The 7341-nt window shown below is 32.4% G+C and overlaps 1 long non-coding RNA gene across 3 annotated transcripts; it reads right to left on the reverse strand.

Moving 5' to 3' along the window:
* Positions 1–1844: 1844 nt before the first annotated feature.
* Positions 1845–6330, reverse strand: LOC132737007 (uncharacterized). Of its 3 annotated transcripts, none has more exons than XR_009626662.1 (3): positions 5669–6046; positions 4824–5414; positions 1845–3458 (listed from the first exon to the last, which is right to left on the reverse strand). It is a non-coding gene; the product is annotated as an uncharacterized LOC132737007 (long non-coding RNA). The 3 variants fall into 3 exon arrangements; XR_009626661.1 differs by having other exon boundaries at positions 4824–4947; positions 5669–5992; XR_009626660.1 differs by having other exon boundaries at positions 4824–6330.
* Positions 6331–7341: the final 1011 nt, after the last annotated feature.

Genomic DNA, 7341 nt, shown 5'->3' on the forward strand with positions numbered 1-7341 from the left:
ATTTAATTAATTATTGCATCAACCAAGTTTCAACTGCTGTTCCGCTTCAACACTTTGTCGGCTTATTTCTTTTCGGCGCAAAACCGATGTCAAATTAACAAATTTTCAGGATCACAGCAAATATTCTAACGTTTCAACATAATGTAAGGAATGAATACAATCTTAGAAGTGGTTTTTAACAAATTTTGGGTAGTATACATCTATATTTCTTTTTCTGAATGTTTTTTTCTCTATTAAATAATTATATTTTATAGTTAAATTACTATTTGGGACGTCTGTGGCCGAGTGAATAAGGTACATGTATTTGGCTTCAAACCCCTTGCTCCTGTCTTCTATAATGCGTGGAGGCACACGTGAGGTTTTCCTTAACCAGTAAAGCTCCAAGTCGACTTCTTAAATTACTACCAATTAAACCAACTAATTTACGTTATCTGATATGCAGTCTTACTGTGTTTCCTCCCTTGTTCGACTTGTTTTCCGTGACAATTTATAGTTTATCGCAGTGTAAAGACGCGTTGAATGTATGCGTCACACTATAAAAATTGTATGAAAGTCACTGTAAAAGTGTTTCTTTTTCGCTGTAAACAGGTCTTATTTTTAGTATGTTATTGAAACAGAATACTATATTCGTGTACATTCGATACTAAATTTATTGAACTAGTTGAATGAAAAGACATTATGCTCGTTCGCCAGAGGTTTGCATATGGTTTTATCGAACTCGTTCATTGAATTTAGTATTGAACCCACACTCATTCAATATCCTCTATATAGTGATCATCATATCGCTGTGAATTATTAAATCTTAGCCTGCTGAATTTGCATTACGGATCTCTTTGATACTGAGCTACTGACAGTAGAGTGCCTTCCTGGTCTGGCTCTATACGGATTGTCAGATCGAGCTGATCAAAGATCGTCTTGTAGAAACAGGTCACGAGAATCTTAAGTGATGCCATCCTTTCGCAAAATATTATATATCCATTTACTATTGCCAAACGTTATTTGAATGGACTTCACTTAAAACGACTTTTAATTAAATTTTGGGGCATCATGGCCCTTTGTGAAGCCGACAACTTCATTCATGTTCTGCTGTCAAGCCACAGTTTGCACAACCCAGGACTAAAATTGAAACGAACCCAGTGAGCGGCAACATTGTGCTACAACTCAAACTCAGATCTGACCTTAAAATTATTTACACAAATGTATCCGATTTTAAGTCATGACCGACTTTGAAATATGGGCGTTGGATAATCACAACGATTCTCTGACCAAAGAAATTGTCTACATCCCAGTCATATATAGTGGCCAGGCAATTTTTATTCAAATATCGCATTTTTAAACCTCCAGATTATTTTTTAATCAATTCTTGTGTTATTTACTTTGAATAAAAATAATTTCACAGCTCGAAGATATTTAATGATGTGTACGACAGATTCCAGAGCGTCTTGATAAACAAGGAGTTAGGGAAGACGTATAAAATTCCTGGTAGGTGTTCAAAAACCGCTTCGCTCCATTGTCATTCACAACAATGGCCTCGTAGAGGTTGAGAAATTGTCTGGCCTATAAGCAGGCATGGATTGACTGCACTTTATCTGTAATCATCAACATTATCATTGTCCTCGGAACAATATATCGCACAGCATGTACGCCATTCAGCTTATTCACATGTGTGATATTAGGCATTAGACGGCTACAATCTGTTAACAACTTCCACACATATATATTCGTCACGTGCATTACATAGTGTTGTTATTTTCAATTATTTTTCTTGACACATAGCTCGCTTCCATAACATCTTTTTTTTATCTCTCTTACAGTGGGGATAAAACAAAAACAATACTTAAGCATAACAATATGATTTTTTTTATTGAAGGTTAAAAATCAAAGTTGGCAATATCCAGGAAGAATGCAGTGAAGGCCAAGCTATCTACGTAAGTTCCGAAGACATAATATACAACATCTCCCTATACACCGAACATCTCCGAACAAGTTTAGTAAACTAAACTGTTTACCGATAATAAAAATGATTACACAATTGTCTATGACACAAAAAAAGTTAAAATTGGTACCAATTTTTAATACAAAATAGTTTGCAATTTACACAGTAAATAAATTTCTGTAAATGATATAAATGAAGATCTTAATATTTGGGCTACAAGTCATTTTTTACACGAAAAAATGATCAAAATAACTTCTATAACAGAACATACACCTTAAGAATGGGGAGATGTTGAAGGTGATGAGCGGAATGGCAGAAGGGGGCTGGATATTGCCATATTTATTTTCTCTTCAATATACAGATGGTTCAGTGTATCATGATGGTAAATGATGCGTGTTTCTTTTTTTATTATCAAGCTTGATGTTAAATACGCTTCAGATAATTTTAGTAAGTCCACTGCGGACCTTATTATAACAATATCTTTTGCCACTCAGGCTCGACACACTTCAACATTGTTAACCCAAATGGCTCCCACATTCTCATTAACATAGCCAAAATTTATTGAGGCTACTTATCATTCGAAACCCTTTTAACACATATCCCTATAAAGCCTTCAATATGACTTGACATCTATTCACATATGGCGTAAAGACAAAGTCAATATAAAAGGACACGTGCGTAAGGAGCGGTGCAGTACCGACAGTTTCCACAACAAGATGTTCTCAGTAAACCGGCAGCTGCTGCAGTTAAAACCGAAAGTTTCCGCAAAATGAAACCTGGTGTATGTCAGAAGCAAGTAACCCCAAAAAGATTTGGCTGAATATAGTCAATCTTTTAATTACATACATACATACATACATACATACATACATACATACATACATACATACATACAATGTTTGTGGTTAAGGCAGGAGACGTTTTCCGTAATAAAAAAAATATTTGTTCAAAGTTATATGTCTGTTAATACATTGTATCATTTAGTAAATATAGCGACTATTTAAAATCCATTTGCTGAATTCTCTGTGCATATGAAAGAAAAAAAGAACACCCACTTAGACCTAACAGTAACATAGCAACACGAAGAGCCTTAAATAAAAAACAGTAAATGAAAGAAAGACCACTGTTGCTTATAATTCTTTCCTGTGATATTGCGGAAAACACACAGATACACATAAATTTACAATACTATATAAGCCGTAAAGCATGTATCAATTACTCTACATCTGTCCTTAAAAATATACAAATAACATTATTAAAGTCTGAAACTTATAAATAAACTTTTCATATTCCATTAAAAAATCACTTCAGCTTTTGTCCGAAAGTTAACATTTTGCATAGAATGTTTTTTTTTTCCATCATCAATAACAGCGAAACAGGGCTTTGTAGAAATGTAAATGAAGTGTATTTTTCTTGTTGTCTGACAAAAGTTGATGTTCTCACATGCCAGCTAACTCAGCAAATGTTTGATCCAATTCGTCACTAATCGCCTTGTACTTCTCCTTTTCAGCAAGTAATTCATCTGAAACAAAAAAACAAATCGAGTGTGAAACCAAAATACAAGCAAAAAACTTTAAACGTCTGTACGATTGAACATTAACGGAAACTGAAGTGCATTAATTGAAACATCTTTTAATTAGAAATTTGAAATACAGCAAATTATTTAGAAAGAAAACTCTTTGACAATGAATAATTTACAAAACTACACGCAATTGTTATTTCATTATTTATAAAGAATTATATACTAGTATATCTAGGAGTTATATAACTAGAAGAACTTCATATCAGTTAATTATAAAATTGAAATACATCAAATTAGTTAACTATAAACTTGACAGAATATACTGTAAATGCATTTTAAATAAAATAGGAACTTAATAGTTCACTGAATGGGGCAGCAACAAAGACATGGAGATTAGAATGAATTTTTATAGAGCCTTTTACATATACAGTTATGTTTGTTACTAAAAGTACGAATAGTAACGATGTAGTGAGAAATCTGAATGTTTTCAATATATAACCACACATACTCTCATATGGGATTTGACAATTTCGATGTGTAAGATCGTTAACAAGAATGTACTTTTGGATCATTCAAAAATTCAATTTCAAATCAATAAATAATAATATGAAATTTGATAACTATCAGTACTACATCCTTGTATTATTTATGAAATGGGCTCGCTTATTATTATATTTGGAAATGAATCCGTGATAATTCAACGGATTTTAGTACGATGGAAATAAACTTGTCGAGATGGTCAGCCTGGCAGTAAAGGAAGAATTTTCCATAACCTATAAAATCTTAAGAGGAAGCAATACAAGTCAAATAACATTTTAGACAGTCCCGTTATTCTTTTATAGGTTTATTGAATACCAAAAAGGAAAGACTATTCATGTTAGTAATCATTGTTATTATTACACAATGCAAGAAAACAACAACAACCATCATCTAGTCTAATAAATAATATCAAAACCATTCTTTTGTTAACCAAATGCAAGTATTATTTTCCCTGAAAATTTTTCACTCCTTTTTTGCCAACGATTTTGTACTTTTGTAAATTTTGAAATCTTTCATATTTTCTGTCACCTCAAAAATGCTTTTGATTTACATATACTTAGCTTGCCGGATATTACAACTTTTAGAAATTGAAACTGCTTAAAAGAAAAAAGCTTAATTCATGACGAAATGTCCCTAACAACTTGTAAACTTCTTTTAAAATATAAAATTGAGTCGTGTTTAACAAGTACTTGCAACCTTTTTTTACATCCATATAACATTTTCATTATCATTATTAGATTATACATAATAATTATATATTTGATACACGAAGATTGATGATTTTAAATGAATTCATGACCTAATTAGTAAAGGCAGATTAGTTACCTTTAAATATAAAATGATGAAATAATGGAATGGGTACATGCTCACATATTATCAAGATCAGCAAATGTGTTCTCCAATTCCATTTTTATTTGCTCATGACTTTCCATCAATTAGTCGTATTTCCCTGAAATAGCGCCATGCATAGTAAGAAAACACTACCCACACTGCACTTTACTGATATGTAACAACATTAAAATCGAATGCATCAAAACAATACTCCTGCATACAGTCGCACGCACACACGGTGCAATCTTTTGAGGAGCTACTAACGAGATATCATCTATCAAGTATTTTATATATAATTTTAGTCTCAATCATTTCAATACACTCAATTACTTATCGTGATGTAATGCGAACAAAAATATCTTTTAACCCTTGTGATTTGGATCACAAGACATCACAAGCACTATAAAGTCCTTGTAGAGAAATTACTCCTCAAAAGTGAAATTGGTGACCATCCCTTATGTAAAACCATTTGTTCCAACAGTGTGGTGATGCCAGACATACTTTAGAAACCTTCTACAGCGAGTAAGGCAAAGTCAAGCTCATTTTCCACAATTCTAATGTCTTCACGTACTTTATCACATCTCTCTGCATGATTCAAGCATATGATCATGTGATTTTAATCATGTAACACACGCACATATTTTTTCTTATGAAAAAGAATGGGGTTTGCTTTTGCTAATCGGACGTTACAAATTCAGTTTGTATATTGAATTTGAAATCAGTTCAATCTTGCATCTAATGCAGTTCTAGTCTTAAGATATATCTTAGAACATTCTTTTTAAATAGACATTAAGATACCGAAATAAATGAGAAATCATTTGATAAATATTTAAACATACTTTCACAATGATCTACTTCCGCGAGTAGCCGTGTGTTTTCTCGTTCAGCATCCTCCAAACGACGCTCTTTCTGGTAGGGAAACACAAATTACATGCAATTAAAACACAAACAAGTCATTCATTCTTGAATATCTTCGTAACTATATATGCTCAAACATCCAGAAATAAGATTACTCTGGAAATTCATTTTAAATGTCATTGTCTTTGAGCTTATAAGCCTTGATCTTATGTTCTGATTAAGGAATTTTATAGCAAAGACAAGTTTTCAAATTCCCAACATCAATGTTATTTTTGGATGTTCCTTTTAAATATAACTACAAGAATATCAAAATGCAGCACACGGTCAAACGTATAAAGTTAGCTATTTTATAAACTAACCACGTTTATTGGTGACAGAATGGCTGTGTCAAGTGCTGTGTGGCAGCCGTAAAAAGTTGCCCCGTACTTCACTTCAGTGTTGTTATATTTTCTGGTCCTTCGGGATCATTGATGCCAGCCCTATTAAGTGTTGAGAATTGAGTACCGCTCAAGCCGGTGCTAGGGGGCGTGAGGGATGTTGCACTTATTCATTATTCCTCATGTACAGACTCAATCAAACCGAGTCTGCAATTCTTATGTAATTTTGTTGTGATTAATGCTTCCGAGGGATCACTTTGTTTCCAGAATTCAGTGTCAGACAATGCAAAGTTGTTGAAATTTTTGAAATTTTGTTAGGATATTTTCTAAATACTGTACATATTTTAACCAATATAAAACGTATACATTTCAGTTCAGATTCTGAACGAACGACTTTGCAATTTTTCCTTAAATTTCCTGAAACAAAAGAACAAATTCATGCAAGGAAATAACAAAACAGGAAACAAAACAAAACACTGTTTGTCTATTGATGCATATTGTCTGAAAAATAAAAACAAATTTTCAACATGCTGTTAGTTTTTTTCTACAGACATTGGCACATAGGCTTGGATGAAATAATTTCCACAATTCTAATATATTTATTTACCATCTGTAGCAAGGTTTGTTAAAAATTAGATTTTTCTTCAAAATTCATCTCGAGGGTACTTTAATACTCTAATTTTGTGTTCCATTTTTGTGTAACTTGTTTATTATACAAGATGCACAAATAACATAAATTAAAAATTTTCTTTTACCCTTTCCTTCATATAACTGACGAGCAACTGTCAACTCATTCAAAAAACCTTATGCTGAATTTCTAATTATTTTATAATTAAGTTTTAATATGTAAACCTTGTAACAGACAACCAAATAAAGTGGATAGATAATAGTGAATTATATATATCAAATGCATCATTTGCTGCTGGCTACTTTATAAAATACAGGTTAATATACTTGGACAGGGCATGGGTGTGTGGTAGTCAACAGGTTGTCTATAAATAAGAAGGGAAATTATATAAAATATCTTTGGCAAACCGAGGATAGTAAACAGGACTCATTCAAAAACTTAGAATGTGTACCATTAATAAAAGTCTGAGGTGTCAAATGCTTGTGAGTAATAATTTGCCGGCCTAGATGATGTAAGTTCACCGGAATGGGTGAAGTGAATTCTACATTTTGGCCGTTCTTGATAGAAGTTGACAGTTGCTTTTGCAACAATGTGTTTGTTCAATATTCTTCACAAAATGAAGTTAAAAAGATGTTATTAGAATGTCTGT

This window comes from Ruditapes philippinarum, unplaced genomic scaffold, assembly GCF_026571515.1.
Source record: "Ruditapes philippinarum isolate M1 unplaced genomic scaffold, ASM2657151v2 ctg4840_1_1_1_1, whole genome shotgun sequence".
Taxonomy (NCBI): Eukaryota; Metazoa; Mollusca; class Bivalvia; order Venerida; family Veneridae; genus Ruditapes; species Ruditapes philippinarum.